We start from the raw sequence: 27,193 nt of genomic DNA on the forward strand, positions 1-27,193 counted from the left end.
AACTTATCAGGCAGATTCCAGAGGAGCTGCTACCAGTGCCTGAGTGAGTGCTATGGTATCCAGCAGTGATTGCAGTTGGTCTTATGGCTCAGTCTGCTGCTGTCTGTCTCCGCTGCCTAAAAATGTGGGTGATGTCTGGAGGAGCAGCTGGTGGGGTGCAGCCTGCAACCTGCAGCTGCCCAGCTCACCCAGAACCCCAGAATACATGCATGCCACACCGAACCTGCACCAGTGGGGTAGGAAGAAGCTTTACCCCTTCCCATCTGTATGAAGGTTATTGCTAAACCTTAAACATAACAATCCGACCCGCATAAATGGGGTTAACCAGATGCCAGGAGGAAGGGGAGCTGCTGCCATGGATAAAACTGAGCTGTGGGCTGTACGTTGGGGCCCCGTGGCCCCAGGCTGGTGACTGGAGGGACTCTGCCCAGTGCTGGCATGTGGGTGATTTCTGCTCCGGAGTCTCAGCTTCTCTCCTCCAGGTCACACTGTGCAGTCACAGCAACATTGGTTGTGTCTGTCCAGGTCCCACCAGCTGCCACTGCTCCCAGCAGCTGTCACTGCTCCCACCAAGGACATGACATCACTTAACCCTTCCCCTGCAGCCTCCGGCAACAAATCCACATTATTCCTTGATTAAATCAGGTTCCAACCCAATAGAGGAGCAGACATTTCCTGCTGCCATTAGGGTCCGAGAGGGGGTGACCTGTGACATTGGCTGCCCTGCTACTCTGTAGTGGGGGGTGACAAGTGTGACATGGGGTAACGATGAAGGAGAAATGCACAGGATAATAGTGAGCGCGACAGAGGGCAGTGTATGGTATGGAGCAGTCAGGGGGTGGGCTGCAGGATCCCCCCATACTGTACATGACTGTTCGGGACAGGGAGGCGTTTAATGAGCTTCTAATGACGGGGCACTAATTGGGTCATTAGGGTTTGTGGAAAGGATTCAGCGTCAGGTCCCTCATTAATGCCCGAGCCGCCTGTTACTTTGTAGCACAGATCTGTTAGGACCGCAAAACCAAACAACGTTGTTTATGTAGAAAAGTCTTTGTTTCATAGAAAAACTCAAAACAGAAAAGATTTTCTGATACAACAACGCCCTGCTCACGACACTGCACAGCACCTCTCCTGTATATATACACTGCACAGCACCTCTCCCCCTGTATATATACACTGCACAGTACCGCTCCTCCTGTATATGTACACTGCATAGCACCTTTCCTCCTGTATATATACACTGCACAGCAACTTTCCTCCTGTATATATACACTGCACAGCACCTCTCCCCCTGTATATATACACTGCACAGTACCGCTCTTCCTATATATATACACTGCACAGTACCACTCCTCCTGTATATATACACTCCACAGCACCTCTCCCCCTGTATATATACACTGCACAGCACCTTTCCTCCTGTATATATACACTGCACAGCACCTCTCCTGTATATATACACTGCACCTTTCCTCCTGTCCTATATATACACTGCCCAGCACCTTTCCTCCTGTATGTATACACTGCACAGCACCTCTCCTGTATATATACACTGCACAGCACCTTTCCTCCTGTATATATACACTGCACAGTACCACTCCTCCTGTCCTGTATATATACACTGCAGAATTTACAATAGCTGTCACTCATGTAAGAAGTGAAATCTGGCATTGTACTATACATTTCTCTGCCGTCTTGTGCATCATAAATCGGGGTATGTGTTAAAGGGGGGGCCACTGAGACTCTTTCGCCCGGGGCCCTCGAAAACCTGGAGCCGGCCCTGGGGATAGGCCCCTAGTCTACACAGTCACCATTGATGGGACTGGCTGTACCCTGTAACAAAAATGTATAAAATGTAAATATGAGGGATTGTTCGATATTTTGAAAAAATATGCAAGCTCGCAACGCATGTCAAGGGTCCTCATTGTCTTGCGAGTCACTACTCGAAAGGGGTTGTTTCATCAGTATTTTGCATCTGTGTTATCTCCACCTTCATTAAGGGGGTTTGCTGCATCCTGTTTGTGCATTAGTTTCTATGATTTTAGCTGGTAAATACCATTGCCTTTTTGTTATGTTTACAAAAGTTTTGAGACTAGCACAAATTTTGGGTTTCACACAGTTTGCTGCTTCAGTTATTACAGTGACAATTTGCATTAATCCTAGATTGTTATGAGGAGTGATTACCGTATTTCTTGGACTATAAGACGCATCGGACCATAAGACTCACCCCAAATAGGGGGAAAAAAGTGTCAAATGGGGGTCCTTCTTACAGTCTGAATTCAGCTTACCGGGGAGGGGTTTCGGCACTGGTGGAGAAGTAGTCACAGAGATTGTTCGGTGGTTCAGGCTGGTGCGATGGCCTCTGGGAAATCCCAGACTGGTGCGGTGGTGCTGCTGCTCTGTGGGGCTGCGGTGGCTTGTAGGGCTGCAGTGCTCTGTGGTTGCTGCGGTGGCTAGTGGGGCTGCGGTGGCCTGTGAGGCTGCAGTGCTCTGTGGGGCTGCGGTGGGCTGTGGGGCTGCGGTGCTCTGTGGGGCGGCGGGGCTCTGTGGGGTGGTGGTGTCGGGGCTCTGTGCTGGGGTGGCAGTGGCTCTCTGTGCCTTGTGGGGGGCTCCAACCATTTTACATCAAAGCCCGGAAGCCGCCGCGGCTCCGTTGCTGCAATGTGGAGACCTCCGGAAAGATGGCCGCCGGTGGCCTCTGGAAAGAGGCCACCTGGGGCGGCGCATGCTCAGATTCAAATCTCGTCCTGAGATCTCAGGAGATGAGATCTTGGGATGAGATCTCGTTGCTGAGATTTGAATCTGAGCATGCGCCGCCCTGGCGGCCACCTTTCCAGAGGCCACCACGTTGTAGCAACGGAGCTGCGGTGGCTTCCGGGCTTTGACGTAATGTCGGCGGAGCCCCTCACGCATCACAGAGCCCCGCTGCTGCCACACCAAAGAGCCCCGATACCACCGCACCACAGAGCACAGCTACAGCCATACCAGCTGCATCAGGACCTCCGCCACCGGGACCGCCGCCAGGATTTGTAACTATATTGCGACCATAAGACCCACCCCCATTTTCCCAAAAAATTTTGGGGGAAAAAAGTGCATCTTATGGTCTGAAAAATAAGGTAGATGAATTTAAAAAAAATGCAAAGTCATTCATTGCCATGAAAATTAAATTAGTTACAACAATGCCTGTTGGAGGAATAATGATCTGCGACCCAGACCAAGCTGTTTAGGACTGATTTACAGTCAGAAACTCATACGAAATGCATACAGTATTGATGTATGAAATTGAAGATGAAATTCATTTCTTAATCGCACTGGAATAAAATTAAATTTTTTACCAGGATTTTTGTCTTGAGTTTTTCCTATGGGATTATACACTTTGAATTCATATATCCCTATGATCAAATTATTTTCATTTTTTTCTAGGGCTATCATTATTTTTGCCTAGGCCATTTTTATTAGTTTTGTTTTTAAAAAATTTTTGAACCACAATTTAAAAGCAAATCTGATTTTCATTAGTTGATATTCAGTCAATTTAAATTGAAAATTACTTTTTCACAGGTTTAAGTTATTTCAGTGACCATGGTGGGATTTTCTTTAACTTTGTCCACGTATAATTTTATTTCAGTATAGCATACATATACACAGTACAGACCAAAAGTTTGGACACCTTCTCATTTAAAGATTTTTCTGTATTTTCATGACTGAAAATTGTACATTCACACTGAAGGCATCAAAACTATGAATTAACACATGTGGAATTATATACTTAAAGGGACACTGTCACCTGGATTTGGAGGGAACAATCTTCAGCCATGGAGGCGGGGTTTTGGGGTTTTTGATTCACCCTTTCCTTACCCGCTGGCTGCATGCTGGCTGCAATATTGGATTGAAGTTCATTCTCTGTCCTCCATAGTACACGCCTGCGCAAGGTAAGATTGCCTTGCCATGGCTGAAGATTGTTCACTCCAAATCCAGGTGACAGTGTCCCTTTAACAAAAAAGTGTGAAACAACTGAAATAATGTCTTATATTCTAGGTTCTTCAAAGTAGCCACCTTTTGCTTTGATGACTGCTTTGCACACTCTTGGCATTATCTTGATGAGCTTCAAGAGGTAGCCACCGGGAATGGTTTTCACTTCACAGGTGTGCCCTATCAGGTTTAATATGTGGGATTTCTTGCCTTATAAATGGTGTTGGGACCATCAGTTGTGTTGTGCAGAAGTCTGGTGGATACACAACTGATAGTCCTACTGAATAGACTGTTAGAAAAAAGCAGCTAAATGAAGAAAAACGAGTGGCCATCATTACTTTATGAAATGAAGGTCAGTCAGTCCGAAAAATTGGAAATCTTTGAAAGTGTCCCCAAGTGCAGTGGCAAAAACCATCAAGTGCTACAAAGAAACTGGCACACATGAGGACCGCCCCAGGAAAGGAAGACCAAGAGTCACCTCTGCTTCTGAGGATAAGTTTATCCGAGTCACCAGCCTCAAAAATCGCAGGTTAACAGCAGCTCAGATTAGAGACCAGGTCAATGCCACACAGAGTTCTAGCAGCAGACACATCTCTACAACAACTGTAAGGCCGGGATCACACACAGCGAGATACGGCCGAGTCTCGCAGGTTAAAACCAAACTCTGGCACCAGCACTCCAGAGCGGAGCGTGCGGCCGCATAGCAATACATGGAGCCGCTCTGGAGTGCTGGTGCCAGAGTTTGGTTTTAACCTGAGAGACTCGGCCGTATCTCACTGTAGTGTGACTCCAGCCTTAAGAGGAGACTTTGTGCAGCAGGCCTTCATGGTAAAATAGCTGCTAGGAAACCACTGCTAAGGACAGGCAACAAGCAGAAAAGACCTGTTTGGGCTAAAGAACACAAGGAATGGACATGGTTCAAACCACTGTGTCTTTGTGCGACGCAGAAAAGGTGAACAGATGGACTCTACATGCCTGGTTCCCACCATGAAGCATGTGAGGAGGAGGTGTGGGAGTGCTTTGATGGTGACACTGTTGGGGATTTATTCAAAATTAAAGGCATACTGAACCAGCATGGCTACCACAGCATCTTGCAGCGGCATGCTATTCCATCCGGTTTGCATTTAGTTGGACCATCATTTATTTTTCAACCGGACAATGACCCCAAACACACCTCCAGGCTGTGTAAGGGCTTTTTGACCAAGATGGAAAGTGATGGGGTGCTATGTCAGATGACCTGGCCTCCACAGTCACCAGACCTGAACCCAATCGAGATGGTTTGGGGTGAGCTGGCCCGCTGAGTGAAGGCAAAAGGGCAAACAAGTGCTAAGCATCTCTGTTATGAACAGGTGATTCAGAACCACAATGGACCTAGTGGTTAAGAGCACACAAAGTGACCTGATAGTTACTAACATAGGACGAGCTCTGAGACGTGGGAACTCTGCTGACCGCAATCCCTAATCCTATCATACCACACTAGAGGTAGCCGTGGATTGCGCCTAACGCTCCCTATGCAACTCGGCACAGCCTGAGAAACTAACTAGCCCTGAAGATAGAAAAATAAGCCTACCTTGCCTCAGGGAAATTCCCCAAAGGAAAAGGCAGCCCCCCACATATAATGACTGTGAGTTAAGATGAAAATACAAACACAGAGATGAAATAGATTTTAGCAAAGTGAGGCCCGACTTACTGAATAGACCGAGGATAGGAAAGATAGCTTTGCGGTCAGCACAAAAACCTACAAACAACCACGCAGAGGGGCAAAAAGACCCTCCGCACCGACTAATGGTACGGAGGTGCTCCCTCTGCGTCTCAGAGCTTCCAGCAAGCAAGAAAAACCAATATAGCAAGCTGGACAAAAAATATAGCAAACAAAAGTAACACAAGCAGAACTTAGCTTATGCAGGGCAGACAGGCCACAAGAACGATCCAGAAGAGAGCCAGACCAATAGTGGAACATTGACTGGAGGCCAGGAACAAAGAACTAGGTGGAGTTAAATAGAGCAGCACCTAACGACTTAACCTCGTCACCTGAGGAAGGAAACTCAGAAGCCGCAGCCCCACTCACATCCACCAGCGGAAGCTCATAGACAGAACCAGCCGAAGTACCACTCATGACCACAGGAGGGAGCTTGACCACAGAATTCACAACAGTACCCCATCCTTGAGGAGGGGTCACCGAACCCTCACCAGAGCCCCCAGGCCGACCAGGATGCGCCAAATGAAAGGCACGAACCAGATCGGCAGCATGAACATCAGAGGCAAAGACCCAGGAATTATCTTCCTGACCATAACCCTTCCACTTAACCAGGTACTGAAGTTTCCGTCTCGAAATACGAGAATCCAAAATCTTCTCCACTATATACTCCAACTCCCCCTCAACCAAAACCGGGGCAGGAGGATCAACGGATGGAACCACAGGTGCCACGTATCTCCGCAACAATGACCTATGGAATATGTTATGGATGGAAAAAGAAGCTGGAAGGGTCAAACGAAAAGACACAGGATTAAGAACCTCAGAAATCCTATACGGACCAATGAAACGAGGCTTAAACTTAGGAGAGGAAACTTTCATAGGAATATAACGAGATGACAACCAAACCAAATCCCCAACACGAAGTCGGGGACCCACACAGCGCCTGCGGTTAGTGAAACGTTGAGCCTTCTCCTGAGACAATGTCAAATTGTCCACCACATGAGTCCAAATCTGCTGCAACCTATCCACCACAGTATCCACACCAGGACAGTCAGAAGACTCAACCTGCCCTGAAGAGAAACGAGGATGGAAACCAGAATTGCAGAAAAACGGCGAAACCAAAGTAGCCGAGCTGACCCGATTATTAAGGGCGAACTCAGCCAAAGGCAAAAAAGACACCCAATAATAATAATAATAATAATAATTTTTATTTATATAGTGCCAACATATTCCGCAGCGCTTCACAAATTATAGAGGGGACTTGTACAGACAATAGACATTACAGCATAACAGAAATACAGTTCAAAACAGATACCAGGAGGAGTGAGGGCCCTGCTCGCAAGCTTACAAACTATGGGGAAAAGGGGAGACACGAGAGGTGGATGGTAACAATTGCTTTAGTTATTCGGACCAGCTATAGTGTAAGGCTCAGGTGTTCATGTAAAGCTGCATGAACCAGTATGTAGCAGTACAGACACAGAGGGCTAATACTGCATAAAGTGTATGAGAACATGATGCGAGGAACCTTTTTTTTTATTTTTTTTTTTTTTTTTAATTATAAATAGGCCACACAGGGATCGTTAGGTTAATGCATTGAGGCGGTAGGCCAGTCTGAACAAATGAGTTTTTAGGGTACGCTTAAAACTGTGGGGATTGGGGATTAATCGTATTAACCTAGGTAGTGCATTCCAAAGAATCAGCGCAGCACGTGTAAAGTCTTGGAGACGGGAGTGGGAGGTTCTGATTATTGAGGATGCTAACCTGAGGTCATTAGCGGAGCGGAGGGCACGGGTAGGGTGGTAGACTGATACCAGGGAGGAGATGTAGGGTGGTGCTGAGCCATGGAGTGCTTTGTGGATGAGGGTAGTAGTTTTGTACTGGATTCTGGAGTGGATGGGTAGCCAGTGTAATGACTGGCACAGGGTAGAGGCATCGGCACCCAATCATCCTGATCGGCAGAAACAAAACATCTCAGATATGTTTCCAAGGTCTGATTGGTTCGTTCAGTCTGGCCATTTGTCTGAGGATGGAAAGCTGAGGAAAAAGACAAATCAATGCCCATCCTAGCACAAAAGGCTCGCCAAAACCTCGAAACAAACTGGGAACCTCTGTCAGAAACGATGTTCTCCGGAATGCCATGTAAACGAACCACATGCTGGAAGAACAATGGTACCAAATCAGAGGAGGAAGGCAATTTAGACAAGGGTACCAAATGGACCATCTTCGAGAAGCGATCACAAACAACCCAAATGACCGACATTTTTTGAGAGACGGGGAGATCCGAAATAAAATCCATAGAGATATGTGTCCAGGGCCTCTTCGGGACTGGCAAGGGCAAAAGCAACCCACTGGCACGAGAACAGCAGGGCTTAGCCCGAGCACAAATCCCACAGGACTACACAAATGAATGCACATCCCGCGACAGAGACGGCCACCAAAAGGATCTAGCCACCAAATCTCTGGTACCAAAGATTCCAGGATGACCAGCCAACACCGAACCATGAACCTCAGAGATAACTCTACTCGTCCATTTATCAGGGACAAACAGTTTCTCCGCTGGGCAACGGTCAGGTCTATTAGCCTGAAATTTTTGCAGCACCCGCCGCAAATCAGGGGAGATGGCAGACAAAATTACCCCCTCCTTGAGAACACCCGCCGGCTCAGACAAACCCGGAGAGTCGGGCACAAAACTCCTAGACAGGGCATCCGCCTTCACATTTTTAGAGCCCGGAAGGTACGAAACCACAAAGTCAAAACGGGAGAAAAACAGCGACCAACGAGCCTGTCTAGGATTCAACCGTTTGGCAGACTCGAGATAAGTCAAGTTCTTATGATCAGTCAAGACCACCACGCGATGCTTAGCTCCTTCAAGCCAATGACGCCACTCCTCGAATGCCCACTTCATGGCCAGCAACTCTCGATTGCCAACATCATAATTACGCTCAGCAGGCGAAAACTTCCTGGAAAAGAAGGCGCATGGTTTCATCACCGAGCCATCAGAACTTCTTTGCGACAAAACAGCCCCTGCTCCAATCTCAGAAGCATCAACCTCGACCTGGAACGGGAGCGAAACATCAGGTTGACACAACACAGGGGCAGAAGAAAAACGACGCTTCAACTCTTGAAAAAATTCCACAGCAGCAGAAGACCAATTGACCACATCAGCACCCTTCTTGGTTAAATCAGTCAACGGTTTAGCAATACTAGAAAAATTATTGATGAAGCGACAATAAAAATTAGCAAAGCCCAGGAACTTTTGCAGACTCTTCAGAGATGTCGGCTGAGTCCAATCATAAATGGCCTGAACTTTAACAGGGTCCATCTCGATAGTAGAAGGGGAAAAAATGAAACCCAAAAATGAAACCTTCTGAACACCAAAGAGACACTTTGACCCCTTCACAAACAAAGAATTCGCACGCAGGACCTGGAACACCATTCTGACCTGCCTCACGTGAGACTCCCAATCATCCGAGAAGACCAAAATATCATCCAAGTATACAATCAGGAATTTATCCAGGTACTCTCGGAAGATGTCATGCATAAAGGACTGAAACACTGATGGAGCATTAGAAAGCCCGAATGGCATAACCAGGTACTCAAAATGGCCCTCGGGCGTATTAAATGCTGTTTTCCATTCATCGCCCTGTTTAATGCGCACAAGATTATACGCACCACGAAGATCTATCTTGGTGAACCAACTAGCCCCCTTAATCCGAGCAAACAAGTCAGACAGCAGCGGCAAGGGGTACTGAAATTTGACCGTGATTTTATTTAGAAGGTGGTAATCAATACAAGGTCTCAGCGAACCATCCTTCTTGGCCACAAAAAAGAACCCTGCTCCCAATGGCGACGACGACGGGCGAATATGACCCTTCTCCAAGGATTCCTTTATGTAACTCCGCATACCTACAAAGCCATCCACAACCTGTCTCCTCCATATATCTCTGAACTAATCTCTCGATATCTTCCCTCACATGATCTCCGGTCCTCCCAAGACCTCCTTCTCTCCTCCACACTTATTCGCTCCTCATCCAATCGCCTCCAAGACTTCTCCCGAATATCCCCCATCCTCTGGAACTCTCTGCCCCAACACGTCCGACTATCAACCACAGTCGGATCCTTCAGACGGAACCTGAAAACTCATCTCTTCAGGAAAGCCTACAGCCTGCACTGACACCGCTGCTGCCTCGTCACTATCGAAGCTACCGCCTCACCAACACCGGAGCTACCGCCTCACCAACACCGGAGCTACCGCCTCACCAACACCGGAGCTCCTGCAACCCTCAACCTACTGTCTCCTTCCCCATAATCCTGTAGAATGTAAGCCCGCAAGGGCAGGGTCCTCGCCCCTCTGTATCAGTCCGTCATTGTTAGTTTGTTTACTCTATGTGATATTTGTAACTTGTATGTAACCCCTTCTCATGTACAGCACCATGGAATCAATGGTGCTATATAAATAAATAATAATAATAATAGCGGCGTGCTCAGGCACAGACAAATTAAACAGTCGACCTTTAGGAAACTTACTACCAGGAATCAAATCGATAGCACAATCACAATCCCTATGCGGAGGTAGGGCACTGGACTTGGGCTCATCAAATACATCCCGGTAATCCGACAAGAACTCTGGGACCTCAGAAGGGGTGGATGATGAAATAGACAGAAATGGAACATCACCATGTACCCCCTGACAACCCCAGCTGGACACAGACATTGATTTCCAATCCAATACTGGGTTATGGACTTGTAGCCATGGCAACCCCAACACGACCACATCATGCAAATTATGCAACACCAAAAAGCGAATATCCTCCTGATGCGCAGGAGCCATGCACATGGTCAGCTGGGTCCAGTACTGAGGCTTATTCTTGGCAAAAGGCGTAGCATCAATTCCTCTCAATGGAATAGGATACTGCAAGGGCTCCAAGAAAAACCCAGAGCGCCCAGCATACTCCAAGTCCATCAAATTCAGGGCAGCGCCTGAATCCACAAATGCCATGACAGAATAGGATGACAAAGAGCAGATCAAAGTAACGGACAAAAGAAATTTCGACTGTACCGTACCAATAGTGGCAGAGCTAGCGAACCGCTTAGTGCGCTTAGGACAATCGGAGATAGCATGAGTGGAATCACCACAGTAAAAACACAGCCCATTCTGTCGTCTGTGTTCTTGCCGTTCAGCTCTGGTCAAAGTCCTATTGCATTGCATAGGCTCAGGTTTATGCTCAGATAATACCGCCAAATGGTGCACAGTTTTACGCTCACGTAAGCGTCGATCGATCTGAATGGCCAAAGACATAGACTCATTCAGACCAGCAGGCATAGGAAATCCCACCATGACATCCTTAAGGGCTTCAGAGAGACCCTTTCTGAAAATTGCTGCCAGAGCACATTCATTCCATTGAGTGAGCACAGACCACTTCCTAAATTTCTGACAATATATCTCTACCTCATCCTGACCCTGACACAGAGCCAGCAAGATTTTCTCTGCCTGATCCACTGAATTAGGTTCATCATAAAGCAACCCGAGCGCCAGAAAAAACGCATCAATATCACATAATGCAGGATCTCCTGGCGCAAGGGAAAATGCCCAGTCTTGAGGGTCGCCACGTAATAAAGAAATAATGATCTTTACTTGTTGAACTGGGTCACCAGAGGAGCGGGGTTTCAAAGCCAGAAATAGTTTACAATTATTTTTGAAATTCAGAAACTTAGCTCTATCTCCAGAAAATAACTCAGGAATAGGAATTTTAGGTTCTAACATAGGATTCTAAACCACCAAATCTTGAATGTTCTGAACACTTATAGCGAGATTATCCATCAAAGAGGACAGACCTTGAATGTCCATGTCTACACCTGTGTTCTGAACCACCCTGATGTAAAGGGGAAAAGAAAGACAAAACACAGTGCAAAGAAAAAAAAATGGTCTCAGAACTTCTCTTTTCCCTCTATTGAGAAGCATTAGTACTTTGGGCCTCCAGTACTGTTATGAACAGGTGATTCAGAACCACAATGGACCTAGTGGTTAAGAGCACACAAAGTGACCTGATAGTTACTAACATAGGACGAGCTCTGAGACGTGGGAACTCTGCTGACCGCAATCCCTAATCCTATCATACCACACTAGAGGTAGCCGTGGATTGCGCCTATGCAACTCGGCACAGCCTGAGAAACTAACTAGCCCTGAAGATAGAAAAATAAGCCTACCTTGCGTCAGAGAAATTCCCCAAAGGAAAAGGCAGCCCCCCACATATAATGACTGTGAGTTAAGATGAAAATACAAACACAGAGATTAAATAGATTTTAGCAAAGTGAGGCCCGACTTACTGAATAGATCGAGGATAGGAAAGATAGCTTTGCGGTCAGCACAAAAACCTACAAACAACCACGCAGAGGGGCAAAAAGACCCTCCGCACCGACTAACGGTACGGAGATGCTCCCTCTGCGTCTCAGAGCTTCCAGCAAGCAAGAAAAACCAATATAGCAAGCTGGACAGAAAATATAGCAAACAAAAGTAACACAAGCAGAACTTAGCTTATGCAGGGCAGACAGGCCACAAGAACGATCCAGAAGAGAGCCAGACCAATACTGGAACATTGACTGGAGGCCAGGAACAAAGAACTAGGTGGAGTTAAATAGAGCAGCACCTAACGACTTAACCTCGTCACCTGAGGAAGGAAACTCAGAAGCCGCAGCCCCACTCACATCCACCAGCGGAAGCTCATAGACAGAACCAGCCGAAGTACCACTCATGACCACAGGAGGGAGCTTGACCACAGAATTCACAACACATCTCTGGGAATGCCTTCAAGATTGTTGGAAGACTATTCCCGGTGACTACCTCTTGAAGCTCATCAAGAGAATGCCAAGAGTGTGCAAAGCAGTCATCAAAGCAAAAGGTGGCTACTTTGAAGTACCTAGAATATAAGACATATTTTCAGTTGTTTCACACTTTTTTGTTAAGTATATAATTCCACATGTGTTAATTCATAGTTTTGATGCCTTCAGTGTGAATGTACAATTTTCATAGTCATGAAAATACAGAAATACAGAAAAATCTTTAAATGAGAAGGTGTGTCCAAACTTTTGGTCTGTACTGTGTATATATATATACTTCGATACGATCATTGCCAACCTCACAATAACAAAAGGAAATAGTAGCTGTGACTACCAATCGTTAGGACACCTGTTATGATCCGGTGACTTTGGAGCTGCATGAGAACTTTCACTGGAGATGGTGGCCACTGTACTGACCACAATCCTGAACTTAACACCGCAACTAGAAGTAGCCGTGGAGTGTACCTAACACACCTAGACACCTCGTCACAGCCGGAGGACTAATTACCCCTAAAGATGGAAAGAGGAATACTATCTTGCCTCAGAGAAAATCCCCAAAGGATAGACAGCCCCCCACAAATATTGGCGGTGAGTCGGAGAGGAAAAAACACACACAGGCAGAAAACAGAATTTAGCACAGGAGGCACACTAGCTAAATAGGACAGAATAGGACAGAGTTCTGTGCGGTCAGTAAAAAACCCTTCAAAAACATCCACTGCAGAAATAACAAAACTTACCTACATCTAACTAATAGATGTAAGAGCGTAAATCTGCAACTCCAGTGAATCCTACAATCAGAGCAGGAATAAAACTGAAACCAGCACACAGCAGTGTGCCACAGATACAAAGAACCAAACACTTATCTTTGCAGAATTTGGCAGCAGGCAGGAGAAGCCAGAAAGTGATCCAACACTTCACAAGGAACAATGACAACTGGCAAGGGCTAATGAATCCTGCACACTTAAATATCCCAGTCCGAACAACAATTAGCAGATACACCTGGCCAAGACTGTGACTCAGAGACAACTGCATTCCCACCTACAACCACTGGAGGGAACCCAAGAGCAGAATTCACAACAGTACCCCCCCTTGAGGAGGGGTCACCGAACCCTCACCAGGACCTCCAGGACGATCATGATGAGCCAGATGAAAGGCATGGACCAAATCAGCAACATGGACATCAGAGGCAAAAACCCAAGAATTATCCTCCTGGCCATAACCCTTCCATTTGACAAGGTACTGAAGCTTCCGCCTCGAAAAACGGGAATCCAAAATCTTCTCAACAACATATTCCAACTCCCCATCAACCAACACAGGGGCCGGAGGATCAACAGAGGGAACAACGGGCTCCACATATTTCCGCAACAAAGATCTATGGAAGACATTATGGATAGCAAAAGAGGCCGGAAGCACCAGTCGAAAAGACACCGGATTAATAATCTCAGAAATCCTATAAGGACCAATAAACCGAGGTTTAAACTTAGGAGAAGAAACCTTCATAGGAACATGACGGGAAGACAACCAGACCAGATCCCCAACCCGAAGCCGGGAACCAACACACCGACAACGGTTAGCAAAACGCTGAGCCTCCTCCTGAGACAACACCAAATTGTCCACCACATGAGCCCAAATCTGCTGCAACCTGTCAACCACAGAATCCACACCAGGACAGTCAGAAGGCTCAACCTGCCCAGAAGAAAAACGAGGATGAAAACCAAAATTACAAAAGAAAGGCGAAACCAAAGTAGCCGAACTAGCCCGATTATTAAGGGCAAACTCGGCCAATGGCAAAAAAGCCACCCAATCATCCTGATCAGCAGACACAAAGCATCTCAAATAAGTCTCCAAAGTCTGATTAGTTCGCTTGGTCTGGCCGTTTGTCTGAGGATGAAATGCAGAGGAAAAAGACAAATCAATGCCCAGCCTGGCACAAAAGGCCCGCCAAAACCTAGGAACAAACTGGGAACCTCTATCGGACACAATATTCTCCGGAATACCATGCAAACGAACCACATGCTGAAAAAACAACGGAACCAAATCTGAAGAGGAAGGCAATTTAGGCAAGGGCACCAAATGAACCATCTTAGAGAACCGGTCACAAACAACCCAGATAACAGACATCTTCTGGGAGACCGGAAGATCAGAAATAAAATCCATCGAAATATGCGTCCAGGGCCTCTCAGGAATAGGCAATGGCAAAAGCAACCCACTAGCACGGGAACAACAAGGCTTAGCCCGCGCACAAGTCCCACAGGACTGCACAAAAGAACGCACATCATGTGACAATGAAGGCCACCAAAAGGACCTACCAACCAAATCTGTGGTACCAAAAATGCCAGGATGACCAGCCAACACGAAACAGTGAACTTCAGAAATCACTCTACTAGTCCACCTGTCAGGAACAAACAGTTTCCCCACAGGACAGCGGTCAGGTTTATCAGCTTGAAATTCCTGAAGAACCCCTCGTAAATCAGGGGAAATGGCGAAAAGGACCACCCCTTCTTTCAGAATACCGACCGGCTCCAAGACCTCAGGAGAATGAGGCAAAAAACTCCTAGAGAGGGCATCAGCCTTAATATTCTTAGAACCTGGAAGGTACGAGACCACGAAATCAAAACGGGAAAAAAACAAGGACCATCGAGCCTGTCTAGGATTCAGCCGTCTAGCAGACTCGAGGTAAATCAAATTCTTATGATCGGATAAGACCACAATACGGTGCTTAGCTCCTTCAAGCCAATGTCGCCGCTCCTCAAATGCCCACTTCATAGCCAACAACTCCCGATTGCCGACATCATAATTGCATTCAGCAGGCGAAAACTTATGGGAAAAGAAGGCACACGGTTTCATTAAGGAACCAACAGGATCCCTCTGAGACAAAACGGCCCCTGCCCCAATCTCAGAAGCGTCAACCTCAACCTGAAACGGAAGAGAAACATCCGGTTGGCGCAACACAGGAGCAGAAGTAAATCGACGTTTAAGCTCCTGAAAGGCAGAGACAGCCGCAGAGGACCAATTAGCCACATCAGCACCTTTCTTCGTCAAATCTGTCAAGGGTTTAACCACGCTAGAAAAATTAGCAATGAAACGGCGATAAAAATTTGCAAAACCCAAAAATTTCTGAAGGCTCTTCACGGATGTGGGCTGAATCCAATCATGAATGGCCTGAGCCTTAACCGGATCCATCTCTATAGATGAGGGAGAAAAAATGAAGCCCAAAAAAGAGACTTTCTGCACCCCAAAGAGACACTTAGACCCCTTTACAAACAGGGCATTGTCACGAAGGATCTGAAATACCATCCTGACCTGTTGCACATGAGACTCCCAGTCATCGGAAAAAATCAAAATATCGTCCAAATATACAATCAAGAATTTATCAAGGTAAGTCCGAAAAATATCATGCATAAAGGACTGAAAAACAGATGGAGCATTAGAGAGTCCGAATGGCATCACAAGGTATTCAAAATGGCCTTCGGGCGTGTTAAACGCAGTTTTCCATTCATCACCCTGCTTAATACGAACAAGATTATATGCCCCTCGAATGTCAATCTTAGTAAACCAACTAGCTCCCTTAATCCTAGCAAACAAATCGGAAAGCAAAGGTAAAGGGTATTGAAACTTGACCGTGATTTTATTCAAGAGGCAATAATCTATACAGGGTCTCAAGGAACCATCTTTTTTAGCAACAAAAAAGAACCCTGCTCCCAACGGTGAAGAAGATGGTCGAATATGCCCTTTCTCCAAAGACTCTTTAATATAGCTCCGCATGGCGGTATGTTCAGGCACAGATAGGTTGAAAAGTCGACCCTTAGGAAACTTACAGCCTGGAATCAAGTCAATAGCACAATCACAATCCCTGTGCGGTGGAAGAAAACTGGACTTGGGCTCATCGAATACATCCTGAAAATCAGACAAAAACTCTAGAATCTCAGAAGGTGAAGAAGAGGAGATTGACATAATTATGAACCCCCTGACAACCCCAACTAGTCACAGACATGGATTTCCAGTCCAACACAGGATTATGTACCTGCAACCACGGAAAACCCAGCACGACAACATCATGCAAGTTATGCAACACCAGAAATCGACAATCTTCCTGATGGGCTGGCGCCATGCGCATGGTTACCTGTGTCCAAAACTGGGGCTTATTTTTAGCCAAGGGTGTAGCATCAATGCCCCTTAAAGGAATAGGGTTCTCCAAAGGCTGCAAGGGAAAACCACAACGCTTGACAAATTTAAAATCCATTAAATTCAAGGCGGCGCCTGAATCCACAAACGCCATGACAGAAAATGATGACAATGAGCAGATCAAGGACACAGATAATAAAAATGTAGGTTGTACAGTAGTGATGGTAATTGACCTGGCGATCCTCTTAGTCCGCTTAGGGCAGACAGAAATGACATGAGAAGCATCACCACAATAATAACACAACCTATTTTGATGTCTGAAACCTTGTCGTTCCGTTCTAGACAGAAATCTATCACGTTGCATAGGCTCAGGAATTTGCTCTGAAGATAACGCCACAGCGCGCACAGTTCTGCGCTCCCGCAGGCGTCGGTCAATCTGAATGGCCAGAGACATAGATTCACTCAGACCGGAAGGCGTGGGAAACCCCACCATAACATCTTTAACGGATTCAGAAAGCCCCCTTCTGAAAATTGCCGCTAAAGCGTCATTATTCCATTTAGTCAACACCGACCATTTTCTGAATTTCTGACAATACAATTCTGCCGCCTCTTGACCCTGAGACAGGGCCAACAAGGTCTTCTCAGCTTGATCCACAGAATTAGGCTCATCATACAATAATCCTGAAGCCTGAAAAAAGGAATCAATATTAAGCAAAGCTGGATTTCCAGATTCCAGAGAAAACGCCCACTCCTGCGGATCGCCTCGCAGCAGTGAAATAACGATTTTTACCTGCTGACTGGAATCACCAGAGGATCGAGGTCTCAGGGCAAAAAAAAGTTTACAGTTGTTTTTGAAACTCAAAAATTTAGACCTGTCACCAGAAAATAAATCAGGAGTAGGAATCTTTGGTTCTAAAGCAGGAGTCTGAAAAATATACTCACAAATACCTTGCACCTTAGCAGCAATCTGGTCTACACGAGAAGCTAAATCCTGAACATTCATGCTTGCACCAGGCTCCTCAGTCACCCAGATATTAAGAGGGAGGAGAACACAAAATAGACTGGAGAAAAAAAATGGCTCAAGAGCTTCCTTCCCTTCTTCTGAGATGCATTTAACTCATTGTTGGCCAGTTGTACTGTTATGATCCGGTGACTTTGGAGCTGCATGAGAACTTTCACTGGAGATGGTGGCCACTGTACTGACCGCAATCCTGAACTTAACACCGCAACTAGAAGTAGCCGTGGAGTGTACCTAACACACCTAGACACCTCGTCACAGCCGGAGGACTAATTACCCCTAAAGATGGAAAGAGGAATACTATCTTGCCTCAGAGAAAATCCCCAAAGGATAGACAGCCCCCCACAAATATTGGCGGTGAGTCGGAGAGGAAAAAACACACAGGCAGAAAACAGAATTTAGCACAGGAGGCACACTAGCTAAATAGGACAGAATAGGACAGAGTTCTGTGCGGTCAGTAAAAAAAGCTTCAAAAACATCCACTGCAGAAATAACAAAAATTACCTACATCTAACTAATAGATGTAAGAGCGTAAATCTGCAACTCCAGTGAATCCTACAATCAGAGCAGGAATAAAACTGAAACCAGCACACAGCAGTGTGCCACAGATACAAAGAACCAAACACTTATCTTTGCAGAATTTGGCAGCAGGCAGGAGAAGCCAGAAAGTGATCCAACACTTCACAAGGAACATTGACAACTGGCAAGGGCTAATGAATCCTGCACACTTAAATATCCCAGTCCGAACAGCAATTAGCAGATACACCTGGCCAAGACTGTGACTCAGAGACAACTGCATTCCCACCTACAACCACTGGAGGGAACCCAAGAGCAGAATTCACAACAGACACCCATTAAAAGTAGTGTATGACTTCAAGGATGCGATTTACAGAGCAAGAGGAACAGAGCTAATAAATTTTATATATTTAATCCAGAAAGGTATGCATTGTTTATAAAAAAATATATACAAAAATGATACAAAATGGGGGGAACAAAATCGGTATATACAAATACATACAATACAAAAAATTACAAAAGAAAATTGCTAAACTTGATATTGCAGGAATGGCTCTTATCTTTATGGAGGGAAGCACTCTAATTAGGGAAAATGGGACTCTCTCACAGCGAACTATGTCTTCCAGAATGAACGAAGATAGACAGCCAAACTCTCATTTTTATTAGATCAAGCTTACACCCAAAAACCTCCCCTTGGTGAGCTCATGTGGGGGCTCATTTTGGGACATGCCAGGTCTTTCAGAATTTTATGAGATTTCCAACTTACAACGATACCTTCATTACAGGTGGTAGATATTGTTGTCATGTTTCTTATCTCAGTTTTACCTGTCTATAGAGATAGAGATGAAACAGGGCATGGATAGCACCATCCACTGGACCAGTATTAAGTTGGAGGGTTTCTGCCAGCCTTACGGTGATGTGAGTGAATGCTTTATGTTTGCTCCTTTGCTATGATGCTGAAAATTTTTCTCCCTTAAACATCGGATTGATGAAATCCCCAATATTCATCATGACCACTGGCTCCAAAACATCTCAGAAAATTCCTTTAAACAGAAGAAGCCCTATACTTCTTAGCCTCTGAAAAAAATGAACCCCTATTTCAATGGATATTGAGGTGTTAGTTCTTTCTCAGTTCCTTAATTATAATTAGTTTCTCTCTTATCCAGCTATATTTAATGCCATATGTTCAATGTGGAATCCTGGAATCCTACTTCAGAGGAAGATGAAATGTTAGATCTTTTTCTCTCCTCCCTTCTATAATTAATCTCATATGTTCAATGTGAGGGTGATATGTCCTCTCTACGAAGATGTCTTATGGATTTTAATTTTTCTGTATGACATGCCCATGGTGGGTTTTTTCTGTAACAGAAGGGGTCCAACAATTTTGTATCCATGTGTAATTTTATTTAAGTAAAGCATAGAAACATCTGACTAAGACTATGTTCACACGTTGCACTTTTTCAGCAGTTTTTTTTTTCCAAATTTTTGTATGCGACTTTTGAGCTGTGTTGCACAGTAGCAACAAATAAATCAGAAATCTCATGCACGCACTTTGGGTTTTTAGTGCCAAAACCTAATGAAGTTGAAAGAGATTTTTTTTAAGCACTAAACTTTATCAGTATGCACAAGAGACAAATGTATCCTGGCAAAACAAAGTAAAAAAGCACACCACTTGTTTTTTGTAAGCATCTTAAACACAGCTTAAACTTGGCATAACAAAACTCATCAAAAACGCGTGGGAATATAGCCTAAGTGTATGTGCCTACAATATCTTTTTCAGGTGGGTCTGCTCTGAATTTCTTCTGAAAAAGCATCTTGACAACGTTGAAAGAATTAATATATGCATTTCTATATAAAAAAGATTTTGTGCACATACAGGCGCCTCTCACAAAATTAGAATATCATCAAATAGTTAATTTATTTCAGTCCTTCAATACAAATAGTGAAATTCATGTGTTATATAGAGTACTTGCAAACAGAGTAATCTATTTCAAGTGTTTATTTCTGTTAATGTTGATGATTATGGCTTACAGCTAATGAAAACCCCAAAGTCATTATCTCAGTAAATTAGAATACTTTATAACACCAGCTTGAAAAATGATTTTAAAACCTGAAATGTTGGCCTACTGAAATTTATGTTCAGTAAATGCACTCAATACTTGGTCAGAGCTCCACTGCATCAATGTTGCGTGGCATGGAGGAGATCAGCCTGTGGGACTGTTGAGGTGTTATGGAAGCCCAGGTTGCTTTGATAGCAGCCTTCAGCTCGTCTGCATTGTTGGGTCTGGTGTTTCTCATCTTCCTCTTGACAATACCCCATAGATTCTCTATGGAGTTAAGGTCAGGCGAGTTTGCTGGCCAATTATGTACAGTGATACTGTTGTTTTTAAACCGGGTATTGGTACTTTTTGCAGTGTGGACAGGTGCCAAGTCCTACTGTAGAATTAAATTTCCATCTCCAAAAAGCTTGTCAGCAGAGGGAATCATGAAGTGCTCTAACATTTCCTGGTAGATGGCTGCGCTTACTTTGGTCTTGATAAAACACAGTGGACCTACACCTGCAGATGACATGGCTCCCTAAACCATCACTGATTGTGGAAACTTCACACTAGACCTCACGCAGCTTGGATTGTGTGCCTCTCCACTCTTCCTCCAGACTCTGAGGGTATGTTCCCACGCACAGTAAACGCTGCGGGTTGGATGCTGCGCACATCCACAGCGTTCAACCCGCAGTGGCCAGATATTACAGCATAGTGGATGGGATTTCAAGAAATCCCATCTCTACAATGTGTGCAAGGACACCTCCTGCTTCCTTGCGGAGACGGACATGCGGCACGTCGTTCCAGACCGCAGCATATCTATTTATCTTGCGGAGACGCTCAGTCTCCGCAAGATAAATATCACCCATACAATGTACTGGGCATGGTGATTCCGCACAGTTCAATGAACACATACGGAATCACCTGCGTTCAAAAGCCGGCTGTGCTTTGAATGGAACAGACATGTGCTGCGTCCAAAGCACTGTCGGTTACTGACTGTGGGGACGTAGCCTGGGACTTTGATTTCCCAATGAAATGCAAAATTTACTTTCATCTGAAAACAACACCTTGGACCACTGAGCAACAGTCCAGTTCTTTTTCTCCTTGGTCCAAGTAAGACACTCCTGCTGCTATCTATCGGTCATGAGTGGCTTGACACAAGGAATGCGACACTTGTAGCCCATATCCTGGATACGTCTGTGTGTGGTGGCTCTTGAAGCAATGAATCCAGCAGTAGTCCATGCCTTGTGAATCTCCCAAAAATTATCGAATGGCCTTTTTTAAATCTTTCAAGGCTGCGGTTATTCCGATTGCTTGTGCACCTTTTTCTACCACACTTTTTCCTTCCACTCAACTTTCCATTAGTATGCTTGGATACAGCACTCTGTAAACAGCCAGCTTCTTTAGCAATGACCTTTTGTGGCATATCCTCCTTGTGAAGTATGTCAATGACTGCCTTCTGGACATCTGTCAAGTCAGCAGTCTTTCCCATGATTGTAGAGCCTACTGAAAGAGACTAAAGGACATTTTTGAATGCCTTTTCAGGTGTTTTTTGTTAATTATTCTAATTTAAAGAGATAGTGACTTTTGAGTTTTCATTGGCTGTAAGCCATAATCATCATCATTAACAGAAATCAACACTTGAAATAGATCACTCTGTAAGGACTCTATATAATATATGAGTTTCACTTTTGTATTGAAGAACTGAAATAAATGAACTGTTTGCTGATATTCTAATTTTGTGAGAAGCACCTGTAGTCAATATCAACAAGTAAACATTTATATCCAGGTACCTTAACCCCTTCCCGACCTTTGACGCCACGTAGGCGTCATGAAAGTCGGTGCCAATCCGACCCATGACGCCTATGTGGCGTCATGGAAAGATCGCGTCCCTGCAGATCCGGTGAAAGGGTTAACTCCCATTTCACCCGATCTGCAGGGACAGGGGGAGTGGTAGTTTAGCCCAGGGGGGGTGGCTTCACCCCCTCATGGCTACGATCGCTCTGATTGGCTGTTGAAAGTGAAACTGCCAATCAGAGCGATTTGTAATATTTCACCTATTATAACGGGTAAAATATTACAATCCAGCCATGGCCGGTGCTGCAATATCATCGGCCATGGCTGGAAATACTAATGTGCCCCCATCCCACCCCACCGATCGCCCCCCCCAGCCCCCCGATCTGGCCGGTACACTGCTCCGGCTCCCCTCCATCCAGTGCTCCGCTCCCCCCCGTGCTCTTGTCCGCTCCCCCGTGCTCCAATCACCCCCCCGTGCTCCAATCACCCCCCCTGCATTCCGATCCACCCCCCCGTGCTCCGTTCCACCCCCCCATGCTCCGTTCCAGCCCCCCCGTGCTCCGTTCCACGCCCCCCGTGCTCCGTTCCACGCCTGCCGCGCTCCGATTCCCCCCCCGTGCTCCGATCCCCCCCCTGTGGTCCCCCCCCACCCCATCATACTTACCGATCCTGCCGTGGTCCCGTCCGTCTTCTCCCTGGGCGCCGCCATCTTCCAAAATGGCGGGCGCATGCGCAGTGCGCCCACCGAATCTGCCGGCCGGCAGATTCGTTCCAAAGTGCATTTTGATCACTGAGATAGATTATATCTCAGTGATCAAAATAAAAAAAATAATAAATGACCCCCCCCCCTTTGTTACCCCCATAGGTAGGGACAATAAAAAAATAAAGAAAATTTTTTTTTCCACTAATGTTAGAATAGGGTTAGGGTTAGGGGTAGGGTTAGGGTTAGGGGTAGGGTTAGGGGTAGGGGTAGGGTTAGGGCTAGGGTTAGGGGTAGGGTTAGGGTTAGGGTTAGGGCTAGGGTTAGGGTTAGGGTTAGGGCTAGGATTAGGGTTAGGGCTAGGGTTAGGGTTTCGGTATGTGCACACGTATTCTGGTCCTCTGCGGATTTTTCCGCTGCGGATTTGATAAATCCGCAGTGCTAAACCGCTGCGGATTTATGGCGGATTTACCGCGTTTTTTTCTGCGCATTTCACTGCGGTTTTACAATTGCGATTTTCTATTTGAGCAGTTGTAAAACCGCTGCGGAATCCGCACAAAGAAGTGACATGCTGCGGAATGTAAACCGCTGCGTTTCCGTGCAGTTTTTCCGCAGCATGTGTACAGCGATTTTTGTTTCCCATAGGTCTACATTGAACTGTAAACTCATGGGAAACTGCTGCGGATCTGCAGCGTTTTCCGCAGTGTGCACATACCTTTAGAATTAGGCTATGTGCACACGGTGCGGATTTGGCTGCGGATTGGCCGCTGCGGATTCGCAGCAGTATTCCATCAGGTTTACAGTACCATGTAAACATATGAAAAACCAAATCCGCTGTGCCCATGGTGCAGAAAATACCGCGCGGAAACGCTGCGTTGTATTTTCCGCAGCATGTCAATTCTTTGTGCGGATTCCGCGGCGTTTTACACCTGTTCCTCAATAGGAATCCGCAGGTGAAATCCGCAGAAAAAACACTGGAAATCTGCGGAAAATCCGCAGGTAAAACGCAGTGCCTTTTACCCGCGGATTTTTCAAAAATGGTGCGGAAATATCTCACAAGAATCCGCAACGTGGGCACATAGCCTTAGGGTTAGGGTTGGAATTAGGGTTGTGGTTAGGGTTGTGATTAGGGTTATGGCTACAGTTGGGATTAGGGTTAGGGGTGTGTTGGGGTTAGTGTTGGAGGTAGAATTGAGGGGTTACCACTGTTTAGGCACATCAGGAGTCTCCAAACGCAACATGGCGCCACCATTGATTCCAGCCAATCTCGTATTCAAAAAGTCAAATGGTGCTCCCTCACTTCCGAGCCCCGACGTGTGCCCAAACAGTGGTTTACCCCCACATATGGGGTATCAGTGTACTCAGGATAAACTGCACAACAATTACTGGGGTCCAATTTCTCCTGTTACCCTTGTGAATCTAAAAAAATGCTTGCTAAAACATCATTTTTGAGTAAAGAAAAATGATTTTTTATTTTCACGGCTCTGCGTTGTAAACGTCTGTGAAGCACTTGGGGGTTCAAAGTGCTCACCACATATCTAGATAAGTTCCTTGGGGGGTCTAGTTTCTAAAATGTGGTCACTTGTGGGGGGTTTCTACTGTTTAGGCACACCAGGGGCTCTGCAAACGCAATGTGACGCCCGCAGACCATTCCATCAAAGTCTGCATTTCAAAAGTCACTACTTCCCTTCTGAGCCCCGACGTGTGCCCAAACAGTGGTTTACCCCCACACATGGGGTATCAGCGTACTCAGGAGAAACTGGACAACAACTATTGGGGTCCAATTTCTCCTGTTACCCTTGGGAAAATAAAAAATTCTGGGCTAAATAATTATTTTTGAGGAAAGAAAACGTATTTATTATTTTCACGGCTCTGCATTATAAACTTCTATGAAGCACTTGGGGGTTCAAAGTGCTCACCACACATCTAGATAAGTTCCTTTCGGGGTCTAGTTTCCAAAATGGGGTCACTTGTGGGGGGTTTCTACTGTTTAGGCACATCAGGGGCTCTGCAAACGCAACGTGACGCCCGCAGAGCATTCCATCAAAGTCTGCATTTCAAAACGTCACTACTTCACTTCCGAGCCCCAACGTGTGCCCAAACAGTGGTTTACCCCCACATATGGGGTATCACCGTACTCCGGAGAAACTGGACAACAAATATTGTGGTCAAATTTCTCCTGTTACCCTTGGGAAAATTAAAAAATTCTGGGCTAAATAATTATTTTTGAGGAAAGAAAACGTATTTATTATTTTCACGGCTCTGCATTATAAACTTCTATGAAGCACTTGGGCTTTCAAAGTGCTCACCACACATCTAGATAAGTTCCTTTCGGGGTCTAGTTTCCAAAATGGGGTCACTTGTGGGGGGTTTCTACTGTTAAGCCACATCAGGGGCTCTGCAAACGCAACGTGACGCCCACAGAGCATTCCATCAAAGTCTGCATTTCAAAACGTCACTACTTTACTTCCGAGCCCCGGCATGTGCCCAAACAGTGATTTACCCCCACATATGGGGTATCAGCGTACTCAGGAGAAACTGGACAACAACTTTTGGGGTCAAATTTCTCCTGTTACCCTTGGGAAAATAAAAAATTGCAGGCTAAAAGATCATTTTTGAGAAAATAATTTTTTTATTTTATTTTCATGGCTCTGCGTTATAAACTTCTGTGAAGCACTTGGGGCTTCAAAGTCCTCACCACACATCTAGATTAGTTTCTTTGGGGGTCTAGTTTCCAAAATGGGGTCATTTCTGGGGGATCTCCAATGTTTAGGCACACAGGGGCTCTCCAAACGTGACATGGTGTCCGCTAATGATTGGAGCTAATTTTCCATTTCAAAAGCCAAATGGCGTGCCATCCCTTCTGAGCCCTGCCGTGCACCCAAACAGTGGTTTACCCCCACATATGAGGTATCAGCGTACTCAGGACAAACTGGACAACAATATTTGGGGTCCAATTTCTCCTATTATCCTTGGCAAAATAGGAAATTCCAGGCTAAAAAATCATTTTTGAGGAAAGAAAAATTATTTTTTATTTTCATGGCTCTGCGTTATAAACTTCTGTGAAGCACCTGGGGGTTTAAAGTGCTCAATATGCATCTAGATAAGTTCCTTGGGGGGTCTAGTTTCCAAAATGGGGTCACTTGTGGGGGAGCTCCAATGTTTAGGCACACAGGGGCTCTCCAAACGCGACATGGTGTCCGCTAACAATTGGAGCTAATTTTCCATTTAAAAAGTCAAATGGCGCGCCTTCCCTTCCGAGCCCTGCCGAGTGCCCAAACAGTGGTTTACCCCCACATATGAGGTATCAGCGTACTCGGGAGAAATTGCCCAACAAATTTTATGATCCATTTTATCCTACTGCCCATGTGAAAATGAAAAAATTGAGGCGAAAAGAATTTTTTTGTGAAAAAAAAGTACTTTTTCATTTTTACAGATCAATTTGTGAAGCACCTGAGGGTTTAAAGTGCTCACTAGGCATCTAAATAAGTTCCTTGGGGGGTCTAGTTTCCAAAATGGGGTCACTTGTGGGGGAGCGCCAATGTTTAGGCACAAAGGAGCTATCCAAACGCGACATGGTGTCCGCTAACGATGGAAAAAATTTTTCATTCAAAAAGTCAAATGGCGCTCCTTCCCTTCCGAGCCTTACCATGTGCCCAAACAGTGGTTTACCCCCACATGTGAGGTATTGGTGTACTCAGGAGAAATTGCCCAACACATTTTAGGATCCATTTTATCCTGTTGCCCATGTGAAAATGAAAAAATTGAGGCTAAAAGAATTTTTTTGTGAAAAAAAAGTACTTTTTCATTTTTACGGATCAATTTGTGAAGCACCTGGGGGTTCAAAGTGCTCACTATGCATCTAGATAAGTTCCTTGGGGCGTCTAGTTTCCAAAATGGGGTCACTTGTGGGGGAGCTCCAATTTTTAGGCACACGGGTGCTCTCCAAACTTGACATGGTGTCCGCTAAAGAGTGGAGCCAATTTTTGATTCAAAAAGTCAAATGGCGCTCCTTCCCTTCAAAGCCCTGCCGTGCGCCCAAACAGTGGTTTACCCCCACATATGAGGTATCAGCGTACTCAGGACAAATTGGACAACAACTTTCGTGGTTCAGTTTCTCCTTTTACCATTGGAAAAATAAAAAAATTGTTGCTAAAAGATAATTTTTGTGACTAAAAAGTTAAATGTTCATTTTTTCCTTCCATGTTGCTTCTGCTGCTGTGAAGCACCTGAAGGGTTAATAAACTTCTGGAATGTGGTTTTGAGTACCTTGAGGGGTGCAGTTTTTAGAATGGTGTCACTTTTGGGTATTTTCAGCCATATAGACCCCTCAAACTGACTTCAAATGTGAGGTGGTCCCTAAAAAAAATGGTTTTGTAAATTTCGTTGTACAAATTACAAATCGCTGGTCAAATTTTAACCCTTATAACTTCCTAACAAAAAAAAATTTTGGTTCCAAAATTTGTGCTGATGTAAAGTAAACATGTGGGAAATGT

This window comes from Ranitomeya imitator, chromosome 5 (genome assembly GCF_032444005.1).
Source record: "Ranitomeya imitator isolate aRanImi1 chromosome 5, aRanImi1.pri, whole genome shotgun sequence".
Lineage (NCBI taxonomy): Eukaryota > Metazoa > Chordata > Amphibia > Anura > Dendrobatidae > Ranitomeya > Ranitomeya imitator.